The following is a 23516-nucleotide window of genomic DNA, read 5'->3' as shown; positions in this document are numbered from 1 at the left end:
AGGGATAAAAATGAAAGGTACAAGTATTCCAAACCAAACATTCTTAGGTTTCATCTGCCAGCAGGACACACTGACCATTTCTACAACACAAATAAAAGTCAACATTTAGTGTTCTGGGTAGAACATTTATTTTATGCCAAGTGCAGTGAACTTAGAAGTACCTGGCACTGAAATAAGGATTAAACAAGGAAAATTAATAGTAGCTTTCCCACAGCTTTTCAGCTGAAAGAAAGTCTAGATTTTGCATTGGTTGGGCTCATTTGACAATTTGCTTTGGCTGCAAATCTGCTCCATCAAGCAGACTTCACTCCTCAGAAAAAATTTCTTTCAAAAGGAATTTCCAGTTTCTAGCTCAACCCAAAAAAAGTGTGGAAATTGATAAACATCATTATTTGCTTTCACACAATGATACAAAAAGTATTTTTACAAAATGTATACAAAAGTATCAAAAGACAGAATTGATTAAAACTTCTGTCCCACTGCTAGGCAGAATCTCTCCGAACACTCTCTAACTCACTGAAATTTAAAATAATGAACATAAGAATGCTTTCAAATTTTGGAAGTTGAGGAGAACACTGGAAGTCAACTAAGTCTTCTGTTAATATATTGCCTAAATAATTTTCTGACCCATCTCTATCAAGCAAATAGATACTGTACTACTTAAGCTGCTGATTTCAGGAAAAATTGAAGGTTGGGGCCAGCAGGAAGCTCATTTGGGCCAGGAATTCATCACAATCACAACAATCAGTGGAGAGCTCTGCACTCTTTGATCACCTGAAGTAGGAAACAGTCTTTGAAACCACCTTTACCAGAGTACTTAATACAGAAAACTGGTGAGAACTCTGTTCTTCAAAACTGGCACAAGAAGTTTCACTCCTGATGAAAGGCTGTCATAAACTAACAGCATATCAATATAACTTTCCTTGAAATGAAACAAAAGGGTTTCTGGAACAAAATACATATGAAATTATACTAATGGTTGACGAGATTCACTTTCAAATACAGCTCCAAAGTCGAACCCAGATTAGGGGTCAGGAAGCTTGACATTAGTTGAATTAACATCCTCTTGTGTAGTGTTAACATGCCCCAAGTCTTTCAAAAACTGTACTTAAAGGATGAGAAGTGACCCAGCATCAGCATCTCCAGTTCCACAGCATTTCCCATGTGCACACACTGCATGCCACACCCACAGCAGGACAGATTCCTCCCTGCTTTGCAAACAACTGCTGCGTGTCTAAATCCCACCCCTTAACCTGCTGTGGCTGCAGTGTTTATGCAAGGCTCGATAAACATCAGTGCATGAATAAGATCCCTATTTTCGCACAGAATAGAAATCTGAGAAGAACACAGCATTAATGACAATTGCTCACTATGGATGATGTGCTTTGTGATGTTGGAATGAAGTTAAGTTTGTGACCTGATAACGAACATTTCTCGCCAGATTTGGAATTAGATATTTGTTGCCAAACATATCCCACACTTAAAAACAAGGGATCTCTTTAGTGTTAGCAACTAGAAAATATTCCCTATTAAGAGCAGCTGAGGAGGAACCAAAGAAAAGCAAGTGTCTGTCCTGTAACCTGACAACCCTCAAACAAAGAGCTGCTTCTTACAGAGAGCAAGTGGTAGCTGGACACAGGAAATTACTTTTATGGTATTCATCCCAAGTGTTGAAACCCAAGCCCTGCTAGAGGGACACATTTTCCCCAAAGTCTTAATTTTAATAAAATAGGATTACCTCTTTACAAAATAGAAAGATGGGATACTGACTCTAGCAATGGGTAGAGCAATGAGGGTTTGCTATGCAGACAGATACTCACCTTCCAAGGAATGACCCCTTTATTGTCACAGGCTGTTCAATATGCAGCTGCTAAGTATTTCAGTAATGCTTCCCATAGCAGCACTTTGAGGGAAAAAAATGCCCAAAAAGCTGGGCTATGGGGTGGGGGAGTAAGGCAGCACAAATTGAAGAACCAAGTCAAATAATTAAAATTGACGAAGCTTAGTTTAGAGTTTTAGAATAAAGAATAATCCAAGAGACTGGATCCATTTTAACTTTAAGAATGCATAATATTTACAGCACACCAAAATGGGCTGCTCGCATTCCAGGTGCAATTTGCTGAGCAAGATCTTTCCACTTTCTCTATTTGGCCATTAGAAACAAACAAGTAACTTAAAATCATGCACTTAATAGTTCATCTTAGTTTTAATTTTAACCAAACTTACAACTTATCAAATCCTAAACAAGGCACAAGTCGAGAGCAAGCCACAATCTAAAAACCTATTCACAAGTTCTTCAAGCTGAAGTGTTATTAATGCTTAGAAAGCTGGAATAAAATTAAGTTACACATCATTGCAAGTTAGGGTCAGTTAAAATACTAAGTACAAAAAGAGAAATATATCTCTGGGGAACTGGAGCATTTTTGACTTTCCTGAATTGCTGCCAATTTTTTTCATTTTTAATAATGTAATAATTGGAATATTTTCCCTGAAAAAATATATGCTTTTGCAAATTAAGAAAAGACTTTTCACACTACTGATACTGGCGTGCAACATCCATTGCCTGAGCTTCTCAAGTATCATCAGAATATTGCCATCCAGATTTGTTATTTCCATCCTGCTCAGTGAGTATATGAAATATTATTAGAGAACGGCATGAGAAAGAAAGGGTAGAGGGATGTAAGTTTAATAAAGCTTCAAACTCAAGCTGTAGGTCAGAATATGCCTCCAAAGTCAGTATTTCAAATTTAATTTTCAAATCCAAACTTGACATCTCAGGATCTCCATGTGCTGTGACACACCAAGTTACTTTCCCCTTGCCCATCAAGGTTTCTGCCTTTACCTTTGACAGAGCAATTACATGCCTGCAATGCTTGTGAGAAGGGTAAAATCCTGATTGTTCAGCCATGCCTTCATATGCAATGCAAGGAAAAAAAAACCATTCCCCCAGGCTCTCTCTGCAAATTGCAGTTTGTGGCTGAAGCTGAGACCTTCTGCTGTAACATGCATATCCACAGCCCACATGACAGCCAAACCCAGCTCTGACAGCCAAAAGCCACAGAGCCCACTGTGGAGCCCATGCTGTGGGAAGGTATCAGATGACAGGAAAACTCTGCCTTCAACTATCAAACCCATTCTTCTCCAAAAGATAATGCAGAAACAAAAATGGATCCCAGTAATTTATTGATACTGGATCTGTTACTCCATTCTATGTAAGAGAACAGTTCAGATTTCAATTCAATGTCTAGACACTTTGTCACCGAAGCATAAAGACTGGTCCTTGTATCTGACTCACAATAACTATGCTAAACCACTCAAAATCAATACCATGTACTCCTGGGTCTATTTATCCTTGCAAAGTCAAACAAACCATCTTGAAGTTACATTATTTTCACTTTTCAAACTGAAAGTATATTTATTCTTTCTGACCACCAGCACTAAGTAAGTGAATCTATTTAGATGTGAGGGTTGAATTATAGTAAGTAATCAACTGCCAAAGCCACAGGCTGTATTTATACTCATTTAGACAGATGTGACACATCATATATGGGCTTATTTTACAGACACATTCCCTCAGAGATGTTACTCCCCATCCTCAGATTTCAATAGTGTTTCAATGATTTTGACTCATGCCTCTGTGTATAACTAACTGAAAATTTGGGTTCAGTAAATTAGAAGATATCAAGTATATACAACAGAAAGTGTAATTTCACTATTAATAACTTACATTGTCTCCAAGTGTAGTAAGCATCATACAGCAAGCTTATTATTTTGACACTTTATGGAGGCAGCCCAGAGTACTATTTATAAGATTCTTCTGAAGTAATTTGTAAAGTATAACTCATCTCTGTAGACCTCCCCAATGGTTTCCTATTGTTTTTTTACTTGCTCACTACCACAGTGTCTCTCTCAATTACAAACGTAGGGTTTATATTCAATATTGTATACAGTTTTCTATACTGCCTGAAGAAACAGCTTTTCCACTGTCAGCCTAAACTCATAGGGCCTAGGAGCAACCTAGAGCCCTAGGAAATCAAATATTACTTCCTTAGTTTTCAAGATCCCATGGTCACCATGCAGACCTAAACTATTACTAGCTCAATTTTGCATTTCCAGCTTGTATGTCTGTTAAGAGCACCTTAAAAAACAAAGCAGTCTCATAGGTATCTCAGCAAGACAAGAATTTGAAACAACTGCTCAAAAAATGCAATCAGCTGGTTCAATGTGAGAAGGTATTTAACATTAACACGTACCTCAGAGAGATCTAAAGTGGGCAAACCTCTTCTGCCTACACGTTGCTTTATGTAGGACTCAACCTAGGTTCCTATGTATTTAAAATCATTAAACAGCAGATGCTAAAGCAGGACAACAGACAATGCATGGGAAAAGGAGAGTATGTGTGAGAAAACAAGATGTTTTTTCAATTCAAGGATTTCAAAGCTGAGCTATTGGAAACTACCTTTTCTCGACTACCTGCCAAGTTCTGTCTTTTGCCTACGTTATTTTCTCTCAAAAATACTCAACACTGCTCCTTTGTTCAGTTGCAGGAAACAACTATTGCAAGTCTTGCCACCAAACAAGCCAAGAACAGACATTTAGAAACCACCAGTATAAACAAATTAGGTTGCAGTACCCTGTTGACTTTGCCATAGAATCTCAGAACAGTTCAACATACCACGTTATTTCTTCCAGCTCAAACAATCAGACTCTTCTGAAATAAATACCTGCTTTGAGGGTTTTAGTTCCTTACTCATTCCACTAGGAAGATACAGCACTGCATTATTAATTTCCAGTGTAATGCCTATGTAAGAGAACCCTAAGCACACTCAGTCTTCATTCCTCTCCAGTGAGGTATCAGCCACTGGCCACTGTGTTGAACAGGTCATTTAAAGCTTTGCACGATAGAGAAGTATTATTTGACAAAGCAGGTAACAAAAGGGTGATGGAACTGCACAAGGTCTTTTCTAAATCCCCTCTTTAGTTAACTATTAGCCAGGATTTCTGCCCTCCACATATCACTAGAGCTTGTTTTGCTGAAGACAGGTTCCTTGTTAACAGCCTCTTGCACTTCTAGACTGCGGGACTTGCACCAAGATCTGCATCCCACTTGAGTTTCATTTCATTGTTCCCAGGACATCCACTATGGAACCAGAGTATGCCTAACAATGACCCAGATCCACCTGTTTGCATTCTTCACCAAGCCTTATAATGGCTTTTTTCATGCAAATGGCTCATTTTAACCCCATTTTGCATCACATGCACTGTGGAGAAAGAGCTGGTTTCATGCCAGCACTCCCCAACAACAAGAACTCTAAGAGAGAAGCCCAGGCTGGCCTGTCCTACTTGCCCCAACTCCTCCACCCCATGTGCAGTTGTTTCACTACCCAATGGTCATTCACACCAACCAAAACACAAGATTGTCTCCCCATGCTTCAAAAGGCAGCATTCCAATAGCTACTGACAAGGTAGTCATACTCTTCAGGCAAGCCTGAATTGTACAAAGACTAGGCTTTCATTACCTTATTACTTATAAAGAAGTATTTTCCTATTGCTTAGCTGAATATCCCATGAATGTTGCCAGAAGAAAACTTTTCTAATTCTAAGCTACTTGGAGATATCTAAAGTATGAATTGCTTAGATTCAAATGGCAACTCCAAACAAGCACAAGTATTTCAAGCATCTGTAGACTTACCAGGAAGAAACAAAATTTCTACTAAACACTAAAGGCCCAGAAAGAAGATAAATTTCACTTGCACAAGTCCCCAGCACCCCGATTCACTCATCACATCTCATGAGAGTTAAATCTCATTGAATACATATAAAGAAAAACGTTCCAAATAAAAGAAAGCTAACTTAGAGAGTTCTTACAGAACAAGTCAAATTCGGAAGGAAATCGCAAAACTATTGAAGACATCAGGACAAGTGTTGATACAAAATACAGCTGTTCTGTAAGGTCTGTTTTTGTGATGACAGGGTTGTTTTCTGTATCTGGTCATAATAACACAGTATTTGATAAGCAGTAATGTAGTTTTGGTTAAAATAATGAGAGGTAAACATGAAACAAGAAATCTGGAATGAGTATATAGCATGAGTATATAGTCCAGAAAACAAAACAAAACTAGTCAATACACACTACTAGAAATCTTCAGTCTTTACAAAGCTGTAACTATAGTTTGCAGGGTTTTAAAATGCTTTTCTTATTTTTCTGTCTTCATTCTACATGTCCTTCTTTGCTTTTAAGCGTCTTGCAAACAACTTTTTAAAAACAACTCCCTGCATTATCTTCTTTTCACCCAAAACACAATTATCTGCAATCCCACCTTGCTTTTACATCTTCTCCAGAGGCTAAAATCGTATTTCACTCCTGGGCAGCTACAGAAAGAAGAGCTGTACACGAAAAGATACACTTTTTGGGTGGGTACCAAGACAGCACCGGTGCTTGATAGCAGATGTTTTGCAGGTACTTGGAATTTATCTGCTGTAGCCTCAGGCAGGATGGTAACTACACTATGTTGGCTGCTATAAGCAAACTAGAATAATTGCTGTCCCTTCTTACAAGTCCCCAGATGCAAAGAAAAACCAAACCCAACAAAATTCACCAAAACAAAACTTCCATTATTTAGGAAAGCTGATTCCTACAAGTTTAACTGGCACAGCCTAAGCCCACAATTCACAAAGGAATGCTTATGGAAATTTGCATGCTGTCACAACACATGTGAACCACGGAACTAAATATCCCATTTTCAAGTATGGTAACATGAGACAAATGAAGGCAAGGAATTCTAACCAGGGAAACACACAAATGGTTTAGGGCCTTTAGGGCCCTCTACAGCCGCAAATCTTGCTAAAATCACCTCTGATCCTGAAGACTCTCAAGTGTTATTACATCAGATATGCAGATGCCAAGACAGATCTTCCTTTTGCTTCAAAATACATATGCAACAACTGACTTCCTATTCTCAGTAAAAGCTACTTGTCACACACATTGAGATAAAATCAACAGTCCAATCAGATCTGATAAAAAGTTGACCAAAAAAATTGGAATTATGCTATTTGAAATATGGATTTACATCCACCACCATTAACAATGAACCTCACTCTAAATACACATTTTGCCCTGAGATATTAGATAATGATAATATGAAGCCATCATGATTAGCAAGACATTTAAAGATTGAATACCCAGTGAGGTGAGGACAAATCTTTACAATTTCAAGTCATGTGATACTTAATATAGTAATTCACTTAAAAAAAACTCCAACCACCTGAACTTAATGGCAAATCTTCAAAAGCCTTTTTTAAGGTTTCTTACTTTACAGCAAAAGAGACAAAGGCATATATCATTGGGGAAGCATTTGGACTTCCTACTTCAGTAAGAAATGGCTGAAATGATAACACAGAAGACAATATGACATTCCTTTGTCATCAAATACTGCAGCAAAACTCACAGAAAACAGCTGAAGATTTGAGGAAACAAGTATTAGAAGAAATTGTGCAGTGTGGGAGGTGTGCTACTCTGTTGGCTGACCTTACAGATGTTCCTTACATGCCTCCTCTTGGGGTATCTGTTGGATTTCTCCAGCAGTGAAACACACTGGGAATTTCTCTTTTGCCAGTCATTCCAGAAACCAGGGATCACAGTAGACTCAATAATAAATTATTTCTTTAACAGAAACAATGTTTTATGAGAAAACTGTGCAAGCGCACACTTATGTGATTTTACATGTAACCTTTACACTGGAATCCTTTGATTTTTTTATTCCAGTTAAAGCAGTCACTCCATAACCACACATGAAATTCATTTACTGCATCATTCATAGATAAACTAACACAGCATTGCCGAAGGCGGAAGTACACCAAGTGCTACAGGATGTCAGTGATTATATAATTTTATACAAATAAGGTGTTCAAGCAGTAGCATACCTTGTAACAAGATGGGGAGTGACCATGAAATTCATATTCCCACAGTAACTTTTGCTAGTTATCTTGTGGCAAAGAGCTTAAAAGAGTTGTCAAACTTGACACATGGTGAGTTTTTTCCTACAAAGGCAACTGTTCAAAACTGGTTGATCTCTATGATGACAAGGGGCTGTCAGCATTATCCTGCCTACCAGATATTTTCAAATAAATACACACCTAAGGTGTCCCTTCAAGGTGAAGCTGACATTTTAACAGGGTGCAAGAGAGTAACTGTCTTCCAGGAGAAACTTGCTTTACAATGACCATTTTGAAAACAGATGTTTGGAAATGTTTCCACTGAAAAAACCTTCAAAAGCTGTACATAATTTCCTAAACTTTACAACCTTTTTTAAAACCCCAACACTGTTTAAAAGTCTTCCAAGAACTTCAGGAAAAGAGAAGAATGCAACATCTTCCCATTAGTCTGCAAGAACTTAGTGACATCAGAGAAGGTGGAACTTTAATAGATGAATCCCAAGAAGAATCTCTGCATAGTTAGCATATGGAAGTGGAAAATTAGTATTATTTAGTAAGCACAACCAACAATGCACTTCTTCCACTTGGATCCGTCTTTGTGAGGCATATTATTTAGCTAGGAAAGTCATTAAAACCAAGTATTGAAATAAACTGAACCTAGAAATGGCCCTTAAAATGGCTGTATACAAGTGATGAACCAACACTTTAAAATATTTAGAGAGGCATGTTCGATCACATAGCTCTCACTAAATTATTCCTTAATGAAAGCAAAAAAGGGTTTTGTTAAAAAATGAAACAAGTTTTCTAACTATTTGTCTTCTTTATTATTTTCATTTTTTTGGTGTATGTTCTGAAATGTGTATAATAGTAACAGAGTAGTATGTGTGCAAATTTATAAATAATACATATATGTGCTCACAAATCTTTTACTGATAAGGGTGTGAGATCAAAAAAAATCTTTCAAAACCATTGCTTTAAATGACCCAGTAGACTGGCAATATTATCCCAGAGAAGTTAAGGCAATGGCTGATTATACTGAGATCCACATGGAAAAGAGTGCTTTCTTTTTAGTTTTCAACATGAAGTACTAGAGGATTTTTTCCTCATACACAGATGGCATTTGTAATGCTTCAAACTGCAATTTACCCCTGAAAAGGAATGATAATAGCATTGAGGCAGGAACACATTGTTCCCACACAGATATTCACACATTACTGAGCCACTCTCATAGCCTGGCCTCCCAGTTGCTCCCATCCTGGTCTGCTTGGTTCCTCAGGCCACATCTACCCTTCCTACTGCTTGCAGGCTTCCTTCATCTGTGTTGAATAACTTCCAAATGCATAACTTGCTCACCTTAACCACACACTTGTACCACAATCAAGGTGTTTTTCTGCCTCATCTCTTCATCACCAAAGCCCTGCCATTCCCTTGGGAGTGGTATTACAGAGTCAGCTAAAGCTTTGACATGAAAACTCTAAAAATACATTCATTCTCTGGCTAGGACAGAGAACAAATTTTCACACACATACACCACCTGTGATCTATTTGAACTGACCCCTTACATATCCAGGTCCACTACATACAAAGGCCTCAAAAAAACTCATGAGATCCCCTGCAAGCCCTCTTCAATGTCTGCATTTGTTCTGTACTTCATTGTAGTCTGGTCTGCCCAAGCTCCTGAGACAAAGTTAACTACCCTCTCTGCACAGGTTTTAGTTTTCAGTACACACACCTACACTAATCAGCTGGTTTTAAGTTTCATTAGTATCACAGTGCAGCTGAACAGACAACCCAGCAAACAACCAGACCTATCTGGACCTTACTCACAACTGCGAACACAGACACTAATTTTTTTTTTTTTTTTTTTTTTTAATTGTAAAAACCCAAATATTCCTCAGGTACATACCAAAACATCTTGGGTTTTTGCCTGGGGTCTGTACATCCTCAGCTATTGCACATAACACTTAAAAGAGTAGTTTAAACATCACAACAGAGTGATCTCATTTCCCACAGCCTTTGCTTTTTTCAACTGAAGCTGGACATTTATCTGTTCCTCCCCGTACCAGTGCCTTTGGTGATACCCTGACCCAGGAGACACCACTGGCTCCTTTTGCTTGACCCTGTGTGCTGGCTGTGCAGTAATGACTACCACTCAGTCCTTTCCCCAGGGAGTTCTGACACAATCCTGTCAACAGACGTGTCCTTATACCACAACAAAAAAATCATCTAAGAAAATCTTTCAGTCGCAAATGATAAAGAATTACAAGAACTGCAAGCTACAGTGAACTGAAATATTCTAGTTGAGCTTCCTGATTTCATGTTGGAGTCAGAAGCACAGAGTGTGTGCCCTTATCTATGATACCTGGCTCTGACATCCAAGAAAACACTGAATTTCACATAACACCATGGAGACAACTGTTAAATAGAGAAACTAAGAGTGTGAGTGTGTAAGTTAGAGTTTCTTAAGTCACTAGGTGAAAAAGTTAAAGGTGTAATCTAGTTTAGAAAATAAGAGGCAAGATGGAGGAATTAGGGTGTTGTCAATTCCTTCTTCTGGAGGTTTCTGGTAGTAGTAAGTGATTGGATAGAGAATGCCACAGTGCAGTTCACAGGTGTCAGGTCATTGGGTCAAGAAATATAATTTACTTGGCATTTGTTAATTGGCTAAACAGACATATAAAAAACCTTGAAGAAGATCTTTGTTAGCCATTTTGCACCTTTCTATCTTACTGCACATAACTCCTTGTACCTTTAGATAAAAGAAGAATAAACAACCAAGTCCAAACAAGAGAAAACTGCCTCTCTGACATCAATCTTCAGTCCAAGGGGGAAAAAGAACCCAACCACAAATGTCCCATTGGGACAATTTCATTTATTCATCTATTCATTTATAGGCCCACTGCTAAATTTTGATTCTGTCACGGTATCTAAGCATATTTATTGTGTCAAAGGATTATGCCCATCAGTCCTACACCACCATCACATTCCTGACACCACCTTTCCTACTGTCATAGGTCTTTGCTTAAACAGGCCCCATCCCTTCTGTCAGACATTGATAACCTGTTTTTCCTGAGGCTGCTCTGTCTGCCAAGTGCCACTTTGCCATTTCTTGCAACAGCACTTGGCACATGTAAATTGAACAAAGGTAAAAGGTACTCACTGTAAATTACTTTAAGCCTAATTAATGTTTCCAGCTGTACAAATTCAAGCCAGCAATTTCTAGAACTGTTTTATGCTTATATTTATGTCAATGATACACAAAGTTTAAATTTCTCATTCCAGAAAAAACAGAATTTTCCCGCTACTGCAGAACATGACTGAAACCAAACCACAGGATAGGCTGGACTTGAGGTCACTGAGACAAAGAGTTACTTACCACATTATAGGTATTAACTCTCAGGAAAGGTAAAGAGAGATCATTATATGAAAATAAATATGCAATAAGAAAAGGATTACACAGCTGAAGACCCTTTTAAGCTGAATGAACAATGCCATTGTTTAAGAGGTTCTCGCACCACTGCACCGAATACTTCAGAAAAAACACTAAACTCTTCAACATATTAGAGCAACAAATCTACCACAGCTGGCAAATGTAAATTGTTATTTAACTCAAAAAAGTAATCAGCCCATTAGTACCATTGATTCTTTATCACCACAATTGTTACTTGCTGTGAGTTAGAAGACTGAGTCTCCTGCTTGCTCCTGGGCTATATGTCACATTTTTAGGAAAACAAGAAATTTCAGCCTTACAAAAGTTGCCATAAAAACACAAGGTTTATTTACAAGTCACTCCAGCCCATATTTTCTTCCTGCTGCCCTAACACAGAAAGATGAGCTACCTACTGAGAATGAAAGGAAGGCAGTTTCAAGAGCCAGCCTGGCCCATCATGGCAGGAAATCAACCAGCAGCTGCCAAGTAAAGGGACTACAAGTCAGCACTGTAATACTGTAAAGATATTTTAAGATAAGACTTACTGTTGTATAGTCACCCTCACCTTGTGAAGTCAGTACATTTTCTAGCTTTATGAAGATGCTTGAGTAAAAAGGTGCTGGAGCTTTGAGAATCGAGGGGGTGGATCTCTGGGGATGAAATTCCAGCTTGCAGCTGGAAGCGGAAAATATCAAAATGTTATCACAATTGCTTCAAGTATGCAGGCTAATTCAAACTCAATTCCAAGATAAGCATGTGTGCACATAGCACACCCAGGGAAATGGTTCACTGACTACTGTGAAATGGGTTTTCAGCAGCATTAGCAGGGGCAGAAAGCTACAAAATTCATTGTACACAGTTAAAAGTCTGGTGATAAAACTAAACACAGAGCTCTTTACCACATTCTCATCCTCAAGCATACCAGCCTCACTCCAAAGGTGGAACTTTTCCCTGCATCCAGAGACAAAAGGCACAAATCTCTAAACACAAATCAAACCCAGGATTGCACCACATGCTGTGGATCAGAACTTACACATCTAAGGAGCTCAGGGCACCTTCAAGGCATTCTTTGTGTAAAAGGAATAGTCTTTTTAATCACAACAGTAAAAATAAAGTATAAAAAAGCTTAAGACGCAGCATGATGTCCATAATCATAATCTCATCCACGGAGTTGCAAAACCCTAGATTATTTTGTTTAATATAGCCTCTGGAAGTTGTAAGATAAACTACTCTGAAAAAACTCTCTGCTTTATCATTTGCATCTCCTCTGCCCCAAAATTTTTGCAGTTCAATTTACTGTGTATTTTTATAGCCATGTGTGGTCAAAAGCAGAACTCTGGAAGCAAAAATCTGGAAGCATTCTCCTTCAGGACTACCTGAAACTGCAATTTCCACCTCCATTTGTCCCAACTCAAACACTAAAATCTGAAAGTAAACAAATGAAACATAACACTGCTTTATTAAGACAGCCTCCCCCCATTTGCAACAGCACCCAGCATTTTGCTTGCTGTTCTCAATTTGCATCAGCATTCTATTGTATGTAGAAACATGCATAAGCAGACTTGCCAAAAATTTTAAAGATTCAAAAGCAGGGAGGAGAAAAGAATTTCCAAAAGCTGGTACAGTGGTCTATAAAGACATTCACACTTCTTACCTAATTAGGGCCTGGTGCAAAGGCAGCATCTGGGTAACACTGCTTAGGAAGAAACTCTGCATAATAAAAGAAAAAAAAAGAAAGAAAAAAGAAAATCAAGATGTCTACACATTTGGCAGTTTACCAAAATTTCCAAAGGTCAGATAGGACTGGCAGCTGAGAATCAACTCAAATGGTATTTTCAGTACTAGAATGCTAGAATTATGGACTGGGGGGATACTTCAAAAAATGGTATTGCTCATATTTCATGAATATACCATACTGATATCCCAACAGTTATCAGACACCACAATGCCACAAAAAGGAACGGAGGTGAGATGTTTGAACTACTGTCTAGTAATTAATTAATTAATCTAATTAAGTACTGCCACTTTTGCAAGCCATCTAGACTGCATTTGCACAGGTTTAACGGATACATATCATATAGGCAAGCATATAAAGTGACAATCCAAATATTAATGCCTCAGAGTATCCTTGCTACGTGGAGTCAAATTTTTGTAGAAACAATACCAAATGAAAGTTTTCTCAGCAAAACTTCTAAGTCATCATGCAGTTCAAGCTATGCCACAGCTAGACAGTTCTTTCAAGCCTACTCCTCCCATTCCAAAATAAGACTTGATTCTACTGTAGTGATGTTTTGCACTGATAGTTTTATTTATAACTGTAGACTGATTTCCTAATTTAAGTAGAATTCAGTCATTGCACTAGCTGGCAAATGATGAAAGAAGTCTAAGTGAAACTGTGAAACAAACCAAGCTCAGAGTAAAGTTACTTAATCCTTTGCAGTTCAAATGGAAGTTCATCTTTCTCAATATTGTCTACTTGTAACCATCCATCCATCACATGTACCACAAAACCTCTCGCCCTCTCAGGCACTACTACAGTGCAAAGGCAATGTTTCAAATCAACTTAAATTAGGCTGTACTACATTCCATTACATGATATCATGCAACAGATGTTACTCTAAAAACACACAAGACAATTATTCAGGATAAACTCCTGTAATTTGAATGGTAAAATGAATGGGTATCCCATATGAAATGGCTGTAGACTTTAACTTTACACTGAGATTCTTGAACTGATTCTGAGAACTCATATATTATTCAAGTTTGCCATAGTTAACCCACTGAGATTGGCAACCAGAAATAAGCTTATCTTACATAAACTCAGTAATTTTGTCATGAATAGATAAGCTAGAATTCTACTTAACCCCATAGTTCTGCAGTGACCAGTGTGTTAAACAAGGCATTAGGAAACTCAAATGAAATGCACTTCCAAGAAGCAAGAGACATTCCCCCTCCCTCCCCAGCTGTGTGGTAACCCTGAATCTCCCTAGAAAATATCACATTATGAAAATTAAAGCAGGAATGGTAGCTCAGCCAACTTCATTCTCAGTTAACTTGTCTAACAGCTATTCTGTTAGAAGTATGGCTGACCATTAGACCATAGAGATATGGAAGCTTTTCATTTACTACCATTTGTAAGGTACTTTTAATAACAGTGGCAGCTTGCATTCCTACTTAAAACATCCTGCCATAAACATACAAATAAGTCACGTTTTATGTAAGAGCAATCTCAGAAATGTCATAGGGACATTGTTCCATAGCCATTGGGCTCTTCTGAGAATGCAGAATTCCTCAACACCTCTAAGTAACATACTTCCAAACCCAGAACTGCCTTGAAATTTAATATGGCTCAAACTTTGCTCCAAAATGTAGGTCTACGAAATACAATTTAAAAATATTTGGAGGGAAGTGGACAATTGTTTAATCTGACAAGAGAGGTTTTTACAATCAATGAACATTTCCACAATCTCTCTAACTAGACACCATAGCAGCATTTTGACACACAAAAAGCCTAAAAAACCTGAAAAGGCTGGTCAGCAGAACAAAAGTGCTATAGCAGGTGAGCATAAAGCCAGCAGGAAGGTGTTCCCACTCAGTGACACTGCGCCGGGGCTCTCCAGATACCCGAGGCAAGACCGCACGCAGAGACAGATCTGTGCTAGGAGGGCATGGGAGCAACAGAGGTATCACAACACACAGGCGGACCGCAGCCCGGGACAGCCCCGCTGCAAGCACACAACGCCGCCTCGCCCAAGGGAGGTTTTGCGCTTTGCCTAGCCCTGGACACGAAGCCTCACAAGGGCAGGTAGCCCGGAGGCGCTGGACCCTCGCAGCACAGCGGGGCTCGGAGCACAGCGTGGAGCAGCCGCCCAGCCAGCCCCGTGTGCGCCGCGCACAGGCGGCCGCGTCCTGCCCAGCCCTGCGGGAGGCCCGGAGGGACCGCCCTGCGAGCCGCTCTCAACCCGGCCCGCTCCACCGCTCTCGTGGGAAGATGCGGACACAGACACAGCCATACACATTCACGCGTATGCAGACGCGGCAGGATCGTCCTTGGGAGGTCGTCACTTCACCGCGTATTGCCGAGACGTGTTTCCTACATCGTGCTCGCCGATAGCGCCCTGCGGCGAACAGCTCCGTTCTGCGGGCAATCCCACCTCCGACTCGGCCACGCCACGCTCCCCCAGCCGTGATGCGAGGGGCCGGCCGCCCCAGCACCTGCCCCCTTGTACAGCCCTACACGGCCCAGAGAAATCCCGACAGACCGCTGCTTCTCTCTCATGCCGGCTCGGCTCCCAGCGAACGATAGGTGAGCCGAGGCCGCTCTCCCCTTCCCGGGGCTCAGCCCGCACGGCACTGGGCCGGCCTGTTGCTATCCTCCCTGGAAGCGGCAACTTGTTGTTCGGGCAGCGCTGCCCGCGGGCGAGCCCGTACGGGAGAGGCAGGCAGCGGCGAGCAGCGGGTGCCGCCGCTCGGAGCAGCCGGCACCGAGAGCCCCTCGGCAGCCGAGCGCCTCCGCGTTCCCGCCGCTCAGCCCCGCGCCGAGCGTTCCCCGCCCCGGCGGCTCCGCGCACACCACACGCTCTATGCGGTGTGCAACGGCGGGGCAGGACGAGGGTCCCCGCGGGCTCCTGACGGGAACGCTCTTACTGTGGCATTGCGGAGCGCCTTATCCCCGCCGCTCTCTCTTCCGTCCTTCCCCCAGCTCGCCGCTTGCCCGCTCCGTCGCCGCCGCCACCCGCAGCTGCCGCGGCTGCGGAGTCCAGGCGCAGACCCCCGGCGGGGAGGGCAGGAAGCGCGTCATCACTCCGGGCCGCTCCACCGCCCTCCGCCCGGCCCGGCCGTGAGGGAGCCGCGGCTCGGGCCCCCCGCCCCGACACCCGCGGGGCACGGCCCGCCTCAGCTGAGCGCTCGGACAGCCATCCGCAGCGCCCGCCGAGCGCGTCGTGCCAAGCGCTTACACCTCACGGAATCCCCGGAATTAGAAAGGACCACTGACGTAATCGAGCTCCGATTCAGGACCGAACGCTACCTTGTCAGACCGTGGCACTGAGTGGTCCCAGACATTTCTTGAACGTCTCTAGAGATGGTGACTCCACCACCTCCCTGGGCCGCCAGTTTCCATCTTTATTCACCTTCTCGATGTAGAAATTCCTCCTCATGTCCAACCGAAGCCTCCCCCGGCATAATTTAAGGCTGTGTCCTCTTGTCCTATTACTGGTTGCCTGGGAAAAGAACCCAAGCCCCACCTAGCTACAGCCTCCTTTCAGGGAATCGTGAACAGTGATAAAGTCACACCTGAGCCTCCTCCAGGTTAAATACCCTCAGCAGCACCTGTGCTCCAGACCTTCCCCAGCACTATTTCCCTTCTCTGGACCCATCCCATCACCTCAATGTCCTTTCTGAACTGGGCCCAGAACGGGACACATCTCGAAGAATCTCTTGTCTGCTGGCCACAGCATTCCTGACACAGGCCAGGATCCAGCACCAGCAACAAATGAACTGCGGTAGCAGCAAAGGACACTCAGGGCTTCCCTTACATAGCTTGTTTGACCAGTTCTAACGCTGTTAGAATTCTGTAAATGCTTTTCACACCAATATATGGATACAAATAAGAGAGAAGAAATACCTACTCCAACTTAGGTCCCTTACATTAATTAGTGCCATATATACCGGGGCCTCTGTAAAACTGCAAAGGTTGAAAATCATGCAGTCAAAATAATTTCACCTGATTTAGCTGAAAATTCGTACCTATTTTTACTCGTAATCAGCTTAAAAGAGCTGCATCAGTCTACAGCTGGTTTTGCCCAGCTAGTGACTTGCTTTGGGACAAACCAGTTTTTATTTTTCTCCTGTGTTTGCACATATCAAATACAAGGTGGTCTGAGCACATACCTGCATTCTACAGCAAGAATCCTTGATAAGACTAAAGCAGTAATAGATGAGGTATTCTGCTAATCTGTCATGAGTATTCAGCTTTTGTTATTTCAGTAATAATTCTAGAAAATATTCTACACATAATTTATTTGTATTCAGAGAATATTTTTAAATTAAGGCATTCTGTTGGACACCTGACACTAAGGTTGTCTTTTTCTGCCATCCCAGCTATTCTAACACTTTATGTTTCCATCTTCTTCTTACCAAACCCCAGAACTTTAAGGGTGTGTTTTATCAGACAAAAAATTACAACAATCTACTGTCCTTCCAAGTGAAGTGGGTCTGGTGTGTGAACATCAGGGATGTTCTCTAGTGGTTTGCCTTTCCCACAGGTCAGGAGACGGACATTAAATATCTCCTGAAAGAGTCACGAAGCACCCACACAAACTATCCCTAAATACTGTCATACTTGTTCACAGCCCTCTGTTAATCCTTGAATTGCAACTACTTTAGCATTCTGGCCCTCAAAACATCCTGTGGATGAGGGCAGCACTGGCATATTTACTGATGTTTGGGGTGAACCAGGCTGTGTGCACGGACCTTCAAGGAAGTACATTATGAACAATTTTCTCATCTGTCATTTCAAATGCATTTTAAATCACTGTCTCAAAACAAGTCCATTAAAATGCAGCCTAAATCATACCCAAGCCTGTAAACTAGATTCTGTGTCTGTGACAAGACTATTTTAATAATTGCATTGGATAGCTTAGGAAGATATATTGAAGAAATATATAAAAGTGACCTTTCTAATAAGTCAAACTTCGGTAAGTAAAACTTAGCAAAGCTCAGCACTGCCAGTATTACTTTAGCATTGCAGGTGGGAATGGTTCTGCGTGCTGTCATAGCTCTCAGTGGCCCTGGCCAACCTCACCTGGGGCCTTAACCCACACCCCCTGCCCAACTGGCCCAGGAACTCAATGTAAAACCAGTCCTGGGCCTGGGGCTTTTGGGCTCTGCTTTAATGATGCAAATTTCTCTAGAGATTTGTTCTTTGTTGAGCTTGTCTGCTATCCTAACACCTGTCTCATTGCTTTTGTTTATGTACTGTAGGGTGGCTTCTGGGTTTTGTTTTTTTTGTTTTGTTGCAAGTGATTTTGGTTGTGTGGGGTTTTTTGTTTTGTTTTGTTTTTTTTTCCCTTATATTAAAGTCCTTGGACTAGGGAATATTGTATGTATAGCTGGTTCTGGTATTCTACCAGGCTTACTAGGAAGTTTCTGTCGGGACCCAGTCCAGGTTTGTGGTGCTAATTTACGTGGGTTCTTTTTGTTCTGCTCTCTTTAGTCACAATAAACAAGTGGATTGTAATCTAGACTTTACATTACTGAAGTTGTAACTTCACAGTTTGAATTTTTTTTTTCTTTGCTCTGCTTGACACTTACTTAGGTGTTCATAGAAATATTACAAATTTCTTTGGGTTTTTTGTACTCCCCTCTGGATGATTGTAACTTTATGCTTTTCAAAATCCAGTGCAGCCCTCTTCAGAGTCTTTAGCTTTAATCTGTGAATCCGGTTAGCTCTCTAGCTGATTTCTGCTGTTCTGATACTGAGCTGATTCATTTGTAATTGTTATTTGTACCTAGGCTTTTCATTTCCTCTTTGAGCCCCTCTTTACTATCTGAGTTTATTGAAATGGAGCATGTCTTCAGGTTATTCCCATCACTCTGGATTCTTTAGACTCTTCCTCAGTACTCACAGGTGTTTTAAACTGCAGTGTTTACTTGTACTGATTTTGCTTTTTCTTGAGACCATGGTGCCTGGTATTGTGAGCAGTTCACGGGCTTTTTGAAGACTAAATTATCTTTGCTCCCTTGAGGCTTGTTGCCATCCTCTGACTTCATCAGTGTCAAAACAATCTCTTCCCTGCCCTCCTTGGGCAACATCCCAAGACCTCCTGAGCCAAAGGGCAGTGGCAGCAAAACCCCCCTGTGCAACAGTGGGGCAGGGCATAGGGGAAGGAGGATGGTTCTGATTTTCTTCCCCATTGCTCACCCCCACTGGTAGCTGAAATGTAAAATAGCATGTGCCACATCTTGTGTCCAACACATTCAGTCAAGGTCTTGCATGAGTGAGAGGGAAGTGAATTTCTGGGTGACACTTTTGCTGCTTGCCTGGTGTAAATACTGCCTACCTTTTTGGCAACATCCACTTTATTCCATACCATTGCACTATACAAAACCCACAGTGTTACTGTGCTTCAGCAACCATACTCTTAATTTACATGGGCTTCTTTAGTCTTATAATAATTCAGCCTTTCTGTAAACTTTTCACTGGTCCTGCTAAAGATCCAGTTCTGTAAAGAAGTAGGTCATTACTAAGAGGCATTACAGCATTGCTGAATCTTACTCTTCAGATTTGCACAGTAACTTTCAGAAATTATTTTATTAGAAAAAAAATTTCTTAATATGTCAGTCCTTAAAAAATATATTAAATAACTGAAGGAATCATGTTCATCTCATCTTATGGTAGAAGATTACAATATTCTAGGGAATGCACAGCAGTGTAGCAGTCTTGTAATGATCTAACAATTATTTCTAGCTCTACTAATTATAGTTATGATGAAAGGACAACTCATTGTCTGTCAAAGCAGGATCAGCTGATATTGTACAATTCATTTTTAGCTTTGTGGTTACAAAATACAATATGGAAAAGCAACTGTATTTCTCTTTTTATGGGGGTTATCTATGCAAAAAATCAATCAGCTATATCTAAATGAGAAAATAAATTTACAAGGTTGACATTATTGTTAAGGAGCACTCAAGACCAAGAGTGCAGAAAACAAAGGGGATATTTTGGTTTCTGAACTTCAGAGGAACAGCTACAAGAGAATGAGTGATAGGATTTTAATTCAGATCTAGTTACCATAGAAAATGTCAGTCCTAGCAAAGGACACAGGTTTGGTGGTGTTGGAGGTCAGGAGGCTAAGAACCAGAGAGACATCCCTCACAGTTGCCTGACACAGCACCCGCAGTGGCAGGGTCATAAATTGATCCTGTAGTCAATGCGTCTGGCTGCCCCTGAGCAGCCAGATTTTCTGATGATTTGTATCATTAGAAAAATTCTGGCTCCCTAACATCAGTGTTTTCTGCAATGTTGTCCCTCAGAAGGCAACCCAAGTTGCCTTTTCATTATACATCTCTGGTGGTTTCTTATATTAATACTTGTGTTTGCAGGCAAGCTACATTCTGGTCTGATGAACACTTTCAGATGCTCAAGAGTGCTGCAAAAAGGATCAGGAGGATCATGAGGGCTGTTGTCCACAAAGCCACACCCATCTAAGTGATAATTCTCAATATGAACAGTAAGTAATATGGAGTCTTTAATACGGGGTTCCAGGTATTCCTAAGTAGCAGTATACATGCTTCACCAGGTTTGTTTTCAAAAACACCTACTAAATTTGTGTTGATTTTTAGAAGTCTGACCCTCTCTTGTTTTATTGTCCATATCCAGAACATAAAGTTTGCCGTACAAATTACACATGAAAATATTTTATTGTGATTTTGAGAACAGAATTCAGTCTTCTAAACTGTTGATTATTATATGGTGTGATCCAAATTGGATGTGACTTGTATGGAAATATGCTGAAATTTTTGCTTTGTCTGAAACTCATATCATGCAGCAATACTGGGTATTTTTTCAATTGTCTGTATTTTCAGGATGCTGATAAAGCACTGGAACAATGCCAGGTATTTTAGGAAATGCATTGCTGTTTCCCTGGATCACCAGATGTTACAATATGTTAACTCTGTTTCTGAAATAAAGAGTAATTTTTATTGTATTTCTTTAACTAGGGTGATTCAGTGTTAGACAAAAATCTTTACCTTTAAAATGAGAGATGTTAGCACCTTACCTAATACTGCATGTTATCTAAATTCATTTGTTATATGTCTGAAGACATGTAACTGTTTCCTTTTCCTTCTATAATCTCCTTCAATGACTAGCAGGAGCTGTGCCTCATTTTTATCAAGTTGTTCTATTGTTCGGAATTACTGATTATTTATGATTTTTAACAAAGAAGTCTTTAAGACCAATGAAACAGAGAATTGGACATATTTAAACGAATCCAACATGTGCATTGTCTGAGTCTGTGTGGTACCAGAGGACAGAGGTATAATTGACAAAGGATTATTTCCTGCTGGAGCTTTGCCAAAGAAAAATTGGCATCATTCGCGCTATTCTTTATTGCAAGTCTCCTTTAATGTGTGTGTTTAATGAAACACTAACATCTGGGCCCATAGGGTAAACTCCTTGTGTACCAGCAGTGTAACTCTCCAAATCCGTTTGTGTTTGCAAACTTTTCACTCAGGCAAAACCATCCTGAAGTATCTGCTTTGGGGCCACGTGCTACTTTAGTGCTACTTTAGCACTCCTTGGGTGTGGGTGAGGGTCTATAGTGATGCATGGTCCCCAGGCAGGTACAGAGGAGAGCTGCTTTATTGCAAGAACTAGGCCTTTTTAAGCAGTTAGCCCACTATCGGTTACATAGTTATAAAGCATAGCAAACATAATTCAACCAACCACTGTACACCACAGTGTGAATCCATGATGGTTACGTAACTTGTTTTTCTATCCCTAATTCAGCTGAGTCTCTTTCCCACAGTCCTTTTCTACTTAGCTGAAGTAACAGGCCTGAACCATGATTTTACAAGGTCTTCCTTTTGTAAAGTTTTACTTATTGATAACACTTGGGGTTTGAGGAGCTGAAGTATTAGATAAGCTTTGTTCCTTCCTCTGCTTCCCACTCAGTTGCTGTGTTCTCTTTATGGCCGCACTGGGATTTCCATGGCATGGCCCCAAGCTTCTGCAGGCAGCCAGCACTGCTGTGATTATTGATCTCCACTGGAAAGCCAAGGAATAAAATCACAGGAAAATGGAGCTGTGTTTTGGGATGGTTACTTCAAAGATAAGGCATGTGGTAGGCCAGAGGACAGGAAGACATTTGTCATCTGTGCTGTCAGGAAGCTGCTTACGTTGATTCCTCGGTCTGTTTCTTCCTGACTCTTTCTGGTGCTTTCCCTTGTCCTTGTACCTTGATGCTTAACAACTGGACGGGTGTGGCAATCTGATGTAAGGTGGGCATTGAGCTGTGGGCAGGGGCAGGTGGGCTCACACCTATTGCACAGGCTTGTGATTCTGGCTTATTCCACAGCAAGATGGAAGCCCTGCCAAGGGCTTCTGCTATAGCACTTACTGGCCTTAGTTTAAAATTACTTTTCACACACTTGAGTTTGTGGTTGGGTGTCTTTTTAGATATTTGTATTCCTTTTGGATGTCTTGTTGATTTCTTTTAAGTGAACCAAATCCTCAAACAGTAGTAAAAATCTTTGTTTTCCTTTTTATTAAGCTGTATATCTACATATAAGCGTAAGTTTCATGTGGTAGAAATATGCCAGTGCTTTTGCTCAATGGTATTTTACTGTATTGATGACAAATACTAAAATCTGAGAGGGGGAAAAGGGGAGGTGGGTGCAAAAGATAAGGAAACTTCTTCCTCATAGCTGGTGACAATGCTTTCAGTAGTCTTGAGCTCTGAAAAGGATTGCACTAGGTGGGTAGAATTTTGCTCCATAAACGAAGTGGTTGCATAGACCTAAGCAGTCAGTAACTTGTAGGATAAAAGGAGATACCACTGAGAGGGCAGAGGATTTTTGAGAATCTGTCTTCTACAATAAAGTTGTAGGTCAGTTTATCCAATGCTCTCCAAATGGGTGAAGAATGCAACATTACAAAAACCTGATGAAGTACATCAGCTTTTACAAGGTCTGTGTGGGAAGAAAAGAGCCACTTCAGCCATTAAGTGGGAGACAATAATTATACATAATTCATAATTCTGTGTAGTGTGTCTTAAGGGTAAGTGTGCAAGTGGAGTTCTTGTCTGGCAGTGCTGAGCAAGCAACATCTACCTCTGTGCATATTCTCTGTGCACATCAGGACAGCCTGTATTTAACTGAAGTGATGTCTAGATCTTTTGGCATTCTTGTTTGCAGAGGCATTTTATAGACATTTGTGCTAGTGCTGTTATTTCTGCTTCCTGCTCTAATCAGAGCACATGGTTTTGTTCATGCACCAGGTTTATAAGAATATCAATCTCAACCAAGTCATTAATAATTTCTTATTGTGATCATCAAATTCATATATAATCAGCTTTTTAGCCATGGGAATAGAAAATTAGATTTTCCCTTAGTAAAATGAAAAATTAATACTCTTCATATGAAATCA

At 40.7% G+C, this 23516-nt stretch overlaps 1 protein-coding gene across 12 annotated transcripts in view; it reads right to left on the bottom strand.

Annotated features, from left to right (window-relative positions):
- The window catches only part of TLN2 (talin 2), a 133412-nt gene extending 116790 nt beyond the window's left edge, over positions 1-16622 (bottom strand). For 6 of the 12 annotated variants that reach the window (XM_014251203.2, XM_014251208.2, XM_014251204.2 and 3 more), the window contains exons 1-3: positions 16013-16150; positions 13020-13075; positions 11931-12040 (exon numbers count right to left, since the gene is read on the bottom strand). The gene's annotated coding sequence lies outside the window, so the exon portion shown is untranslated. Of the gene's footprint in view, positions 1-11930; positions 12041-13019; positions 13076-15380; positions 15594-16012; positions 16151-16394 lie in introns of those variants that run through there. The other 6 variants (XM_088062935.1, XM_088062937.1, XM_088062932.1 and 3 more) reach the window with 5 other exon arrangements.
- Positions 16623-23516: the final 6894 nt, after the last annotated feature.

The sequence above is a fragment of the Pseudopodoces humilis genome, chromosome 16, assembly GCF_049639895.1.
Source record: "Pseudopodoces humilis isolate 2021_Gansu_Grassland_sample_001 chromosome 16, ASM4963989v1, whole genome shotgun sequence".
Taxonomy (NCBI): Eukaryota; Metazoa; Chordata; class Aves; order Passeriformes; family Paridae; genus Pseudopodoces; species Pseudopodoces humilis.
The sequence above is the reverse complement of the archived record's forward strand: the minus strand, read 5'-3'. Positions and strand labels throughout refer to the sequence as shown.